This window comes from Pseudophryne corroboree, chromosome 6 (genome assembly GCF_028390025.1).
Source record: "Pseudophryne corroboree isolate aPseCor3 chromosome 6, aPseCor3.hap2, whole genome shotgun sequence".
Classification (NCBI taxonomy): Eukaryota; Metazoa; Chordata; class Amphibia; order Anura; family Myobatrachidae; genus Pseudophryne; species Pseudophryne corroboree.
In genome coordinates this window covers 773,200,298-773,214,455 of record NC_086449.1, presented here as the reverse complement: position 1 = coordinate 773,214,455, position 14,158 = coordinate 773,200,298, and the positions used below count along the sequence as shown (strand labels likewise).

Sequence of the window (14,158 nt, the reverse complement as noted above, 5' to 3'; positions counted from 1 at the left end):
TACCTGCACATATAATAACTACAGCTAAAAAGTATCAAAACAACAACCTCCCTTCTAAAATACTAATATATAACATTTTAACAGTGACATACAACACAAACTTTTAAAACCTCATTCTCTAACTATAATCTGAGCAGAGACTCATTCCCATTAATTTAACGCTTACGGGATTTGATTTTATGAGATACGATCCATTTAACTTTTCTTTTTTTTTTATTATGTCCCAGGATAGATAAAAAATTGTAACCATAATAATATAATTTTTCATTTTTGTTAACGAGAAATGTTCCCCTTAATTCAGCTAAGATTAAATAGCTTCCAATCACAGAGTGAGAGCAAATACTGTAGAAGTGTATATCTGTCCTAAGTAAAACGGATGTTTGCATTAACAGATATATACATTGGTATATTTTAATTTGCACCGTGTACAAATAAGGGACTCTTATTTAAATTAACCTCTATAAAAATAACCACAAAGGTCAGAATTCACCCACATACCCAATAAATAGCGATGGTCTATGAATTCCTTATCTACGCTTTGGTGGGGGCGAACATTGCTAAAGTAAGCAAGGCTTCCCCGCAGTTTCTTAACATTTGAGGGGAGATGTACTAAGCCTGAAAAGTGATAAATATCACTGTGATAAAGCACCAGCCAATCGGCTCCTAACTGCCATGTCACAGGCTGTGTTTGAAAAATGACAGTTAGGAGCCGATTGGCTGGTGCTTTATCACAGTGATATTTATCACTTTTCAAGCTTAGTACATCTGGCCCTTGGTAACATCTATTTAGGCGATTCTGTTGCGCTTTACAATTGGGAACACAGCAAATAAAACAAGACTGGGTATTCACAGACAGACAGAGTTGACAACATTGTGTGACTTGGTTTCCCGAGCACATTTAGTTACCCGGCAATCTACTGTACATAGAGATTTGTGACTTACCTGCTCAGCAATGCTCCATAGAACAGAGGAGACTGAATTGGGACTTTGTAATTCAGGAGTGGCAGCTCACACCCCAGATGCAGTGCAGAGATATCCGTAGTGTCACCAACAGAGCACTATCTCCCCATGGCTGGGCACTCTGCCTGCAAAGCTTCCTTCTCTGGCTATATCATTAGGGGGATGTGCTTGGCCTTGATGGGAGGGGTAGCTCCTTAACCTCCTACTTCCAAAAAGAACAAACCAATAAGTCTCTCATATTCGGAAGAAAAGCCACCTAGTGACTGAGACACAGTCTGCACACTGATGTGAGACATGCACAGCTAGTATTAATGTGAAGCACTGCAGAATGTACTCTGCATTGTCCTTTCATAGGACGGAGAGAACCTGGACACCGGAAGACAAACCCACGTGGCTAGAACTCTTAACAGTAATCTTGTATTGACATCTATAAAATAGATATCTGTAGAAACTACTGTGAATAATGGCCATGTAATACGGCGAATTCTGATGGCAGCACTTCAGCACGTACCTGTACTTACCTAGTCTCTCAGAACCTACTTCTCTGTGAAATGGGAAGGGCAGAGCTATGATGATGGGACTGGCATCATATAGGGCACAGGTTCTCAAACTCGGTCCTCAGGACCCCACAAAGTGCATGTTTTGCAGGTCTCCTCACAGAATCACGAATGACATAATTAGCTCCACCTGTGGACCTTTTAAAATGTGTCAGTGAGTAATTAATACACCTGTGCACCTGCTGGGCTACCTGCAAAACATGCACTGTGTGGGGTCCTGAGGACCGAGTTTGAGAACCACTGATATAGGGGAATGTCTAGGGCGCCAATAGGGTTGCTAAATCTCCCTACAATATGGGACACTCACGAAATACACAGGTTCTGTGGCTGGCTGACTTCAAGACTCCATTTCACCTGGTTTTAATCAGCCACAGAACCTTTGTAATTCATATGTCTTACTAATGGGATGATCTGGCAACCACGGGCGACGGGCATAGCTACCATACTGGAGGTGCAGGGAGTGCAGCTGCTATGGGGCCCAGAGCTGAAAGGGGCCCACTTTCCCTGTCATAGTTACATGTGCTCTATATATTTTTCACCACTGGTAAATAGATAGGGACCTCACAATCTTTTGCCTTGGAGCCTACAATATATCTAGTTATGCCCCTGAACCTGCTCATTGTAATGTGGTATAAAATTAACTGAAGGGCATTATAATGTTACATAATGAACTGGGGCACTGTAATGTGGCATAATATGAGCTAGGGACACTGTATGTCATAATGTGAATTGGGGATACTGTGTGGCATAATGTGTACTGGCAGACCTACAATGTGACATGTGAACTAGGTCACAACTGTGGTTCATAAAATGAACTAGGGCACTACTATGGAGCATAACATTAACTAGGGCACTACTATGGAGCATAACATTAACTAGGGCACTACTATGGAGCATAACATTAACTAGGGCACTACTATGGAGCATAACATTAACTAGGGCACTACTATGGAGCATAACATTAACTAGGGCACTACTATGGAGCATAACATTCACTAGGGCACTACTATGGTTCAGAAAATGAACCAGGGATCTATTATGGGATATAAAATTAACAACTGCTGCAGAGAGGTGTCTCTTTGGAAGCACTGGGACAGGACAGAGTTGCGATGGGACCACAAACTTCTGGCTATGCCCTTGCTGGCAACCCTAGGTGCCAATGCTCCAGGGGGGATGCCAAGCAGGCACAGTCCTGGGATTGGCTGCAATTTAATTACACCAAATTGGTCAGGGCCGGCGACGTGTATTGGGTTATTGCGCAGCAGTGGACAGGCCTGTTTATATATGCCCGTCTCTCTGTGCATAGCTGCAAATGGGCAGAGAATTGAATCGGTCTAGCACGTCGGAAGCTCTGGTCATGCCCTGTGACAAGTGGCCATTGTTGGGAGGCTGAGTAAATGGGAGAAAGGACTGGCATGGCCATTGGTGTAATAGATAGTGGTATACACATTTTCTAGTGGAATAATGCTATTTGAATTATTAACATCTCAGGTTGCATTCAGCAGCCCTATAGCAGCAGCATTTGCGTCAGAAGGACCTGCGGCATGCCATATGTATACGCACTCTTCATAGTAGCGCAGAGATATGACCTGACAGTGTTAGTAGCACAAGTTATATATATATATATGCCAATGGCGCATTTTCAATATTAAATGTTATTACATAAAACATAAATACAAATGTCATTCTATTCAATTAAAAATTAAGTAAATTAGATAACAAGATATTTTATCCTTTAAACATGTGATTCTTCTTCTCTGGAATATTAGCAATTGAAATGTCAGCTAATATAACCGCAACACTAATGATTTAAGTATCAGCTGGAAGTACTGAGATGCCAATTAGACATCAGAAGCGGTTAGATAATGCTACTGATTAGAGATGAGCGCCTGAAATTTTTCGGGTTTTGTGTTTTGGTTTCGGTTCCGCGGCCGTGTTTTGGGTTCGAACGCGTTTTGGCAAAACCTCACCGAATTTTCTCTATCGTCCTAGTGGATGCTGGGGTTCCTGAAAGGACCATGGGGAATAGCGGCTCCGCAGGAGACAGGGCACAAAAAGTAAAGCTTTTTCCGATCAGGTGGTGTGCACTGGCTCCTCCCCCTATGACCCTCCTCCAGACTCCAGTTAGATTTTTGTGCCCGGCCGAGAAGGGTGCAATCTAGGTGGCTCTCCTAAAGAGCTGCTTAGAAAAAGTTTAGCTAGGTTTTTTATTTTACAGTGATTCCTGCTGGCAACAGGATCACTGCAGCGAGGGACTGAGGGGAGAAGGAGTCAACTCACCTGCGTGCAGGATGGATTGGCTTCTTGGCTACTGGACATCAAGCTCCAGAGGGACGATCACGGGTACAGCCTGGATGGTCACCGGAGCCACGCCGCCGGCCCCCTTGCAGATGCTGAAGACAGAAGAGGTCCAGAATCGGCGGCTGAAGACTCCTGCAGTCTTCAAAAGGTAGCGCACAGCACTGCAGCTGTGCGCCATTTTCCTCTCAGCACACTTCACACGGCAGTCACTGAGGGTGCAGGGCGCTGGGAGGGGGGCGCCCTGGGAGGCAAAATGATTACCTATAAAGGCTAAAAATACCTCACATATAGCCCTAGAGGCTATATGGAGATATTTAACCCCTGCCTGATTTCTCTAAATAGCGGGAGACGAGCCCGCCAGAAAAGGGGCGGGGCCTATCTCCTCAGCACACGGCGCCATTTCCTCTCACAGCTCCGCTGGTCAGGACGGCTCCCAAGTCTCTCCCCTGCACTGCACTACAGAAACAGGGTAAAACAGAGAGGGGGGGGCACATTTATGGCGACAATTTGATATAACAAAGCAGCTATAAGGGAGCACTTATTATAAGGCTATCCCTGATATATATATAGCGCTTTTGGTGTGTGCTGGCAAACTCTCCCTCTGTCTCCCCAAAGGGCTAGTGGGTCCTGTCTTCGTTAGGAGCATTCCCTGTGTGTCTGCTGTGTGTCGGTACGTGTGTGTCGACATGTATGAGGACGATATTGGTGTGGAGGCGGAGCAATTGCCAAATATGAGGATGTCACCCCCTAGGGAGTCGACACCGGAATGGATGCCTTTATTTATGGAACTACGGGATAGTGTCAACACGCTAAAGCAGTCGTTTGACGACATGAGGCGGCCGGACAATCAATTAGTGCCTGTCCAGGCGACTCAAACACCGTCAGGGGCTGTGAAACGCCCTTTGCCTCAGTCGGTCGACACAGACCCAGACACAGGCGATGACTCCAGTGGTGACGGTGACGAATCAACCGTATTTTCCAGTAGGGCCACACGTTATATGATTTTGGCAATGAAGGAGGCGTTACATTTAGCTGATACTACAGGTACCACTAAACAGGGTATTATGTGGGGTATGAAAAAACTACCTATAGTTTTTCCTGAATCAGAAGAATTAAATGACGTGTGTAATGAAGCGTGGGTTGCCCCTGATAAAAAACTGATAATTTCAAAGAAATTATTGGCATTATACCCTTTCCCGCCAGAGGTTAGGGAGCGCTGGGAAACACCTCCTAGGGTGGACAAGGCGCTAACACGCTTATCTAAACAAGTGGCGTTACCCTCTCCTGAGACGGCCGCACTTAAAGATCCATCAGATAGGAGGATGGAAAATATCCAAAAAAGTATATACACACATGCAGGTGTTATACTACGACCAGCTGTAGCGACTGCCTGGATGGGCAGTGCTGGGGTAGTTTGGTCAGAGTCCCTGATTGAAAATATTGATACCCTGGACAGGGACAATATTTTACTGTCGTTAGAACAAATAAAGGATGCATTTCTTTATATGCGTGATGCACAGAGGGATATCTGCACACTGGCATCACGGGTAAGTGCTATGTCCATTTCGGCCAGAAGAGCTTTATGGACGCGACAGTGGACAGGCGATGCGGATTCAAAACGGCATATGGAAGTTTTGCCGTATAAAGGGGAGGAGTTATTTGGAGTCGGTCTATCAGATTTGGTGGCCACGGCTACAGCCGGGAAATCCACCTTTCTACCTCAAGTCACTCCCCCACAGAAAAAGGCACCGACTTTTCAACCGCAGCCCTTTCGTTCCTTTAAAAATAAGAGAGCAAAGGGCTATTCATATCTGCCACGAGGCAAAGGTCGAGGGAAGAGACAGCAACACGCAGCTCCTTCCCAGGAACAGAAGCCCTCCCCGGCTTCTACAAAAGCCTCAGCATGACGCTGGGGCTCCTCAAGCGGACTCGGGGATGGTGGGCGGTCGTCTCAAAAATTACAGCGCGCAGTGGGCTCACTCGCAGGTAGATACCTGGATCCTGCAGATAATATCTCAAGGGTACAGGTTGAAATTAGAGACGGATCCACCTCGCCGTTTCCTGAAGTCTGCTTTACCAACGTCCCCCTCCGAAAGGGAGACGGTTTTGGAAGCCATTCACAAGCTGTACTCTCAGCAGGTGATAGTCAAGGTACCTCTTCTACAACAAGGGAAGGGGTATTATTCCACTCTTTTTGTGGTACCGAAGCCGGATGGCTCGGTAAGGCCTATTCTAAATCTGAAGTCCTTGAACCTGTACATAAAGAAGTTCAAGTTCAAAATGGAGTCACTCAGAGCAGTGATAGCGAACCTGGAAGAGGGGGACTTTATGGTATCCTTGGACATCAAGGATGCGTATCTCCACGTTCCAATTTACCCCTCACACCAGGGGTACCTCAGGTTCGTTGTACAAAACTGTCACTATCAGTTTCAGACGCTGCCGTTCGGATTGTCCACGGCACCTCGGATCTTTACAAAGGTAATGGCCGAGATGATGATTCTTCTTCGAAGAAAAGGCGTATTAATTATCCCATACTTGGACGATCTCCTAATAAGGGCGAGGTCCAGAGAACAGCTAGAGATGGGATTAGCACTGTCTCAAGAAGTGCTAAAACAGCACGGGTGGATTCTGAATATTCCAAAATCCCAGTTAATGCCGACAACTCGTCTGCTGTTCCTAGGGATGATTCTGGACACGGTTCAGAAAAAGGTTTTTCTCCCGGAGGAAAAAGCCAAGGAGTTATCCGAGCTTGTCAGGAACCTCCTAAAACCAGGAAAGGTGTCTGTACATCAATGCACAAGAGTCCTGGGAAAAATGGTGGCTTCTTACGAAGCAATTCCATTCGGCAGATTCCACGCAAGAATTTTCCAAAGGGATCTGTTGGACAAATGGTCAGGGTCGCATCTTCAGATGCACCTACGGATAACCCTGTCTCCAAGGACAAGGGTGTCTCTTCTGTGGTGGTTGCAGAGTCCTCATCTATGGAGGGCCGCAGATTCGGCATACAGGATTGGATCCTGGTGACCACGGACGCCAGCCTGAGAGGCTGGGGAGCAGTCACACAAGGAAGAAACTTCCAGGGAGTATGGACGAGCCTGGAAACGTCTCTTCACATAAACATTCTGGAACTAAGAGCAATATACAATGCTCTAAGCCAGGCAGAACCTCTGCTTCAGGGAAAACCGGTGTTGATCCAGTCGGACAACATCACGGCAGTCGCCCATGTGAACAGACAGGGCGGCACAAGAAGCAGGAGTGCAATGACAGAAGCTGCAAGGATTCTTCGCTGGGCAGAGAATCATGTGATAGCGCTATCAGCAGTGTTCATCCCGGGAGTGGACAACTGGGAAGCAGACTTCCTCAGCAGACACGATCTTCACCCGGGAGAGTGGGGACTTCATCCAGAAGTCTTCCACATGCTGGTAACCCGTTGGGAAAGACCAATGGTGGACATGATGACGTCTCGCCTCAACAAAAAACTGGACAGGTATTGCGCCAGGTCAAGAGATCCGCAGGCAATAGCTGTGGACGCGCTGGTAACGCCTTGGGTGTACCAGTCGGTGTATGTGTTTCCTCCTCTGCCTCTCATACCAAAAGTATTGAGAATTATACGGCAAAGAGGCGTAAGAACGATACTAGTGGTTCCGGATTGGCCAAGAAGGACTTGGTACCCGGAACTTCAAGAGATGATCACGGAAGATCCGTGGCCTCTACCTCTAAGGAGGGACTTGCTTCAGCAGGGTCCCTGTCTGTTTCAAGACTTACCGCGGCTGCGTTTGACGGCATGGCGGTTGAACGCCGGATCCTAATGGAAAAAGGCATGCCGGAAGAAGTCATTCCTACTTTGATTAAAGCAAGGAAAGAAGTAACCGTGCAACATTATCACCGAATTTGGCGAAAATATGTTGCGTGGTGCGAAGATCGGAGTGCTCCGACGGAGGAATTTCAACTGGGTCGATTCCTATATTTCCTGCAATCAGGATTGTCTATGGGTCTCAAATTGGGATCTATTAAGGTTCAAATTTCGGCCCTGTCGATTTTCTTTCAAAAAGAATTGGCTTCAGTCCCTGAAGTCCAGACCTTTGTTAAGGGAGTGCTGCATATACAGCCTCCTGTGGTGCCTCCAGTGGCACCGTGGGATCTCAATGTAGTTTTGGATTTTCTAAAATCTCATTGGTTTGAACCACTAAATAAGGTGGATTTGAAATATCTCACTTGGAAAGTGACCATGCTTCTAGCCCTGGCTTCTGCCAGGAGAGTGTCAGAATTGGCAGCTTTATCTTACAAAAGCCCATATCTGATTTTCCATTCGGACAGGGCAGAACTGCGGACTCGTCCGCATTTTCTCCCTAAGGTGGTGTCAGCATTTCATCTGAACCAGCCTATTGTAGTGCCTGCGGCTACAAGTGACTTGGAGGACTCCAAGTTACTGGACGTTGTCAGAGCATTAAAAATATATATATTGCAAGAACAGCTGGAGTCAGAAAATCTGACTCGTTGTTTATATTGTATGCACCCAACAAGATGGGTGCTCCTGCGTCTAAGCAGACGATTGCTCGTTGGATCTGTAGCACAATCCAACTGGCACATTCTGTGGCAGGCCTGCCACAGCCTAAATCTGTAAAGGCCCACTCCACAAGGAAGGTGGGCTCATCTTGGGCGGCTGCCCGAGGGGTCTCGGCATTACAACTTTGCCGAGCAGCTACGTGGTCAGGGGAGAACACGTTTGTAAAATTTTACAAATTTGATACTCTGGCTAAGGAGGACCTGGAGTTCTCTCATTCGGTGCTGCAGAGTCATCCGCACTCTCCCGCCCGTTTGGGAGCTTTGGTATAATCCCCATGGTCCTTTCAGGAACCCCAGCATCCACTAGGACGATAGAGAAAATAAGATTTTACTTACCGATAAATCTATTTCTCGGAGTCCGTAGTGGATGCTGGGCGCCCATCCCAAGTGCGGATTATCTGCATAAATTGTACATAGTTATTGTTAATTTATTCGGGTTATTGTTGTAGGAAGCCATCTTTCAGAGGCTCCGCTGTTATCATACTGTTAACTGGGTTTAGATCACAAGTTGTACGGTGTGATTGGTGTGGCTGGTATGAGTCTTACCCGGGATTCAAAATCCTCCCTTATTGTGTACGCTCGTCCGGGCACAGTACCTAACTGGAGTCTGGAGGAGGGTCATAGGGGGAGGAGCCAGTGCACACCACCTGATCGGAAAAAGCTTTACTTTTTGTGCCCTGTCTCCTGCGGAGCCGCTATTCCCCATGGTCCTTTCAGGAACCCCAGCATCCACTACGGACTCCGAGAAATAGATTTATCGGTAAGTAAAATCTTATTATTTTTGTCGGATTCGGGTGTGTTTTGGATTCGGGTGTTTTTTTCCAAAAACACTAAAAAACAGCTTAAATCATAGAATTTGGGGGTCATTTTGATCCCAAAGTATTATTAACCTCAAAAACCATAATTTACACTCATTTTCAGTCTATTCTGAATACCTCACACCTCACAATATTATTTTTAGTCCTAAAATTTGCACCGAGGTCGCTGTGTGAGTAAGATAAGCGACCCTAGTGGCCGACACAAACACCGGGCCCATCTAGGAGTGGCACTGCAGTGTCACGCAGGATGTCCCTTCCAAAAAACCCTCCCCAAACAGCACATGACGCAAAGAAAAAAAGAGGCGCAATGAGGTAGCTGTGTGAGTAAGATTAGCGACCCTAGTGGCCGACACAAACACCGGGCCCATCTAGGAGTGGCACTGCAGTGTCACGCAGGATGGCCCTTCCAAAAAACCCTCCCCAAACAGCACATGACGCAAAGAAAAAAAGAGGCGCAATGAGGTAGCTGTGTGAGTAAGATTAGCGACCCTAGTGGCCGACACAAACACCGGGCCCATCTAGGAGTGGCACTGCAGTGTCACGCAGGATGTCCCTTCCAAAAAACCTGAACCACTAGCCATGAACATAGGCCAGGGCCTCAGCCGTTCCTTGCCACTCCGTGTGGTAAATGGCATATTGGCAAGTTTACGCTTCTCCTCCGACAATTTTATTTTAGGTTTTGGAGTCCTTTTTTTACTGATATTTGGTGTTTTGGATTTGACATTCTCTGTACTATGACATTGGGCATCGGCCTTGGCAGACGACGTTGCTGGCATTTCATCGTCTCGGCCATGACTAGTGGCAGCAGCTTCAGCACGAGGTGGAAGTGGATCTTGATCTTTCCCTAATTTTGGAACCTCAACATTTTTGTTCTCCATATTTTAATAGGCACAACTAAAAGGCACCTCAGGTAAACAATGGAGATGGATGGATTGGATACTAGTATACAATTATGGACGGGCTGCCGAGTGCCGACACAGAGGTAGCCACAGCCGTGAACTACCGCACTGTACTGTGTCTGCTGCTAATATATAGACTGGTTGATAAAGAGATAGTATACTCGTAACTAGTATGTATGTATAAAGAAAGAAAAAAAAACCACGGTTAGGTGGTATATACAATTATGGACGGGCTGCCGAGTGCCGACACAGAGGTAGCCACAGCCGTGAACTACCGCACTGTACTGTGTCTGCTGCTAATATATAGACTGGTTGATAAAGAGATAGTATACTCGTAACTAGTATGTATGTATAAAGAAAGAAAAAAAAACCACGGTTAGGTGGTATATACAATTATGGACGGGCTGCCGAGTGCCGACACAGAGGTAGCCACAGCCGTGAACTACCGCACTGTACTGTGTCTGCTGCTAATATATAGACTGGTTGATAAAGAGATAGTATACTCGTAACTAGTATGTATGTATAAAGAAAGAAAAAAAAACCACGGTTAGGTGGTATATACAATTATGGACGGGCTGCCGAGTGCCGACACAGAGGTAGCCACAGCCGTGAACTACCGCACTGTACTGTGTCTGCTGCTAATATATAGACTGGTTGATAAAGAGATAGTATACTCGTAACTAGTATGTATGTATAAAGAAAGAAAAAAAAACCACGGTTAGGTGGTATATACAATTATGGACGGGCTGCCGAGTGCCGACACAGAGGTAGCCACAGCCGTGAACTACCGCACTGTACTGTGTCTGCTGCTAATATATAGACTGGTTGATAAAGAGATAGTATACTCGTAACTAGTATGTATGTATAAAGAAAGAAAAAAAAACCACGGTTAGGTGGTATATACAATTATGGACGGGCTGCCGAGTGCCGACACAGAGGTAGCCACAGCCGTGAACTACCGCACTGTACTGTGTCTGCTGCTAATATAGACTGGTTGATAAAGAGATAGTATACTCGTAACTAGTATGTATGTATAAAGAAAGAAAAAAAAACCACGGTTAGGTGGTATATACAATTATGGACGGGCTGCCGAGTGCCGACACAGAGGTAGCCACAGCCGTGAACTACCGCACTGTACACTGGTTGATAAAGAGATAGTAGTATACTCGTAACAACTAGTATGACGACGGTATAAAGAATGAAAAAAAAACCACGGTTAGGTGGTATATAATACAATTATGGTTGGACGGACTGCCTGCCGAGTGCCGACACAGAGGTAGCCACAGCCGTGAACTACCGCACTGTACACTGGTTGATAAAGAGATAGTAGTATACTCGTAACAACTAGTATGACGACGGTATAAAGAACGAAAAAAAAACCACGGTTAGGTGGTATATATTATAATACAATTATGGATGGACGGACTGCCTGCCGAGTTCCGACACAGAGGTAGCCACAGCCGTGAACTACCGCACTGTACACTGGTTGATAAAGAGATAGTAGTATACTCGTAACAACTAGTATGACGACGGTATAAAGAACGAAAAAAAAACCACGGTTAGGTGGTATATATTATAATACAATTATGGATGGACGGACTGCCTGCCGAGTTCCGACACAGAGGTAGCCACAGCCGTGAACTACCGCACTGTACACTGGTTGATAAAGAGATAGTAGTATACTCGTAACAACTAGTATGACTATGACGACGGTATAAAGAAAGAAAAAAAAAACCACGGTTAGGTGGTATATAATACAATTATGGATGGACGGACTGCCTGCCGAGTGCCGACACAGAGGTAGCCACAGCCGTGAACTACCGCACTGTACTGTGTCTGCTGCTAATATAGACTGGTTGATAAAGAGATAGTATACAATACTACTAATATACTGGTGGTCAGGCACTGGTCACCACTAGTCACACTGGCAGTGGCACTCCTGCAGCAAAAGTGTGCACTGTTTAATTTTAATATAATATTATTTATCATGTACTCCTGGCTCCTGCTATAACAACCTGCAGTGCTCCCCAGTCTCCCCCACAATTATAAGCTTTATATACAATACATTGATGTGCAGCACACTGGGCTGAGCAGTGCACACAGACTGAGTCACTGTGTGACTGTGTATCGTTTTTTTCAGGCAGAGAACGGATATATTAAATAAAACAAACAACTGCACTGTCTCTGGTGGTCACTGGTCACTGTGGTCGTCAGTCACTAAACTCTGTCTGCACTCTGCACTCTCTTCTAATCTGCAGTATCACAGCAATCTCTCTCTCTCTCTTCTAAATCTAATCTAAATGGAGAGGACGCCAGCCACGTCCTCTCCCTATCAATCTCAATGCACGTGTGAAAATGGCGGCGACGCGCGGCTCCTTATATAGAATCCGAGTCTCGCGAGAATCCGACAGCGTCATGATGACGTTCGGGCGCGCTCGGGTTAACCGAGCAAGGCGGGAAGATCCGAGTCGCTCGGACCCGTGAAAAAAAAAGTGAAGTTCGTGCGGGTTCGGATTCAAAGAAACCGAACCCGCTCATCTCTACTACTGATAAGCAGCATATTACACCAGTCCTCCAGAACATTCGATAGGTTACCTAAATGATGTGTCCAAGTCTAATTGTCGCAGTTATGTGAATACATCATATATTGTACTCAGCCTATGTTTGACTGGCACTAGCCATACCGCAGGGCACTTGCCCCGGGTGACAGAAGCAGCAATCTGGGGGCCTTTTGGACAAAAGGATGCATCACTGGCACATCCACGTTCCTCCACAGGCACACCGCTCACCTACCAGCCCACCTCATTTAATTATTTTGCAGCCTTTGCCACTGGGAGCCGATTACACCAGCATGTCTCTCACTAGAAGAGGGAAGGGAGGTGAGTGAGCTAGGAAAGGACTGAGGAGCCCAAGAGAGGGGTGAGAATAACTGCACACTGGAGAGAGTAGCTGTGTGAGGGATAAACAGCAGTAAGGATGAGAGTGCTGAGAGAAGGAATTCAGATGGGAAGGAGAGATATCAACAGCAAAAGATTAAAGAAGGAGAGTATAGAAGCGCTTTAAAAGGCGAGTTGGGCGCCCTAATCAAAGACGACAATGACATAGCGGAAAAAAATTAAACAAGTGTTTCTCATCTGTATTCACAAGAGTGGACCAGATGGCGGGATTGACCCATAACCTCAGCAATGTTAATGTATCACTGCTAAGTGCTTTTTTAAGTGAGGAAGTATTGTGTGACAGATTAAAAAAAATAGATCAATAAATCACTTGGTCTCAATGGAATTCAACCAAGGTTTATCATGGAGCTACACTCCGAACTAGCAAGACCCCTATATTTGATTTTCAATTACTCACTTGCATCAGGTATGGTCCCCAAAGACTGGCGTATAGCAGAAGTAGTGCCGATATTTAAAAAGGGAAGTAAATCTGAACCAGGTAATTATAGACCAGTAAGTCTTACATCTATAGTGGGGAAAGTACTGGAAGGTATTTTAAGGGATAGAATACAGGAGTTCCTTGAAGCCAATAAGGTTATTAATAAGAACCAACATGGATTTGTAAAGGATAGATCATGTCAAACCAACTTATTAAGCTTTTACAAAACAGTTAGTGCGAACCTAGACCAGGGTAAGGAGGTGGATGTAATCTTTTTAAACTTTGCTAAAGCTTACACATGAGACTTATCTATATCATATGAGACTTATCTATAAATTAAGAGAACTGGGGCTAGGAAGCACAAGATGCACTTGGGTTAGAAATTGGTTAGAAAATAGGGAGCAGCGAGTGGTGGTAAATGGATTTTTTTTTAAATGGACTGAAGTACTAAGTGGTGTGCCACAAGGGTCTGTACTTGGACCACTATTGTTCAACATTTTCATAAATGATCTAGAGGTAGGTCTAGAGAGCATGGTGTAAATTTTTGCAGATGATGCCAAACTGTGTAAGGTTATAAATTCGGAGGGGGATTCTGAGTCTCTTCAGAACAACTTATTTAAACTGGAAGCATGGGCAGCAAAATAGAGAATGAGGTTCAATATAGACAATTGTAAGGTAATGC

General features: G+C 45.5%; 1 protein-coding gene across 9 annotated transcripts in view; it reads right to left on the bottom strand.

Moving 5' to 3' along the window:
- Positions 1-14,158, bottom strand: part of SMIM3 (small integral membrane protein 3) — a 134,009-nt gene that overhangs the window by 63,728 nt on the left and 56,123 nt on the right. The window contains exons 1-2 of one of the 9 annotated variants that reach the window (XM_063928669.1): positions 1,472-1,618; positions 943-1,162 (exon numbers count right to left, since the gene is read on the bottom strand). The exons of 1 other annotated variant lie outside the window; for it this stretch is intronic. The gene's annotated coding sequence lies outside the window, so the exon portion shown is untranslated. Of the gene's footprint in view, positions 1-942; positions 1,321-1,471; positions 1,619-14,158 lie in introns of those variants that run through there. 7 more of the 9 variants (XM_063928670.1, XM_063928668.1, XM_063928674.1 and 4 more) reach the window with 7 other exon arrangements.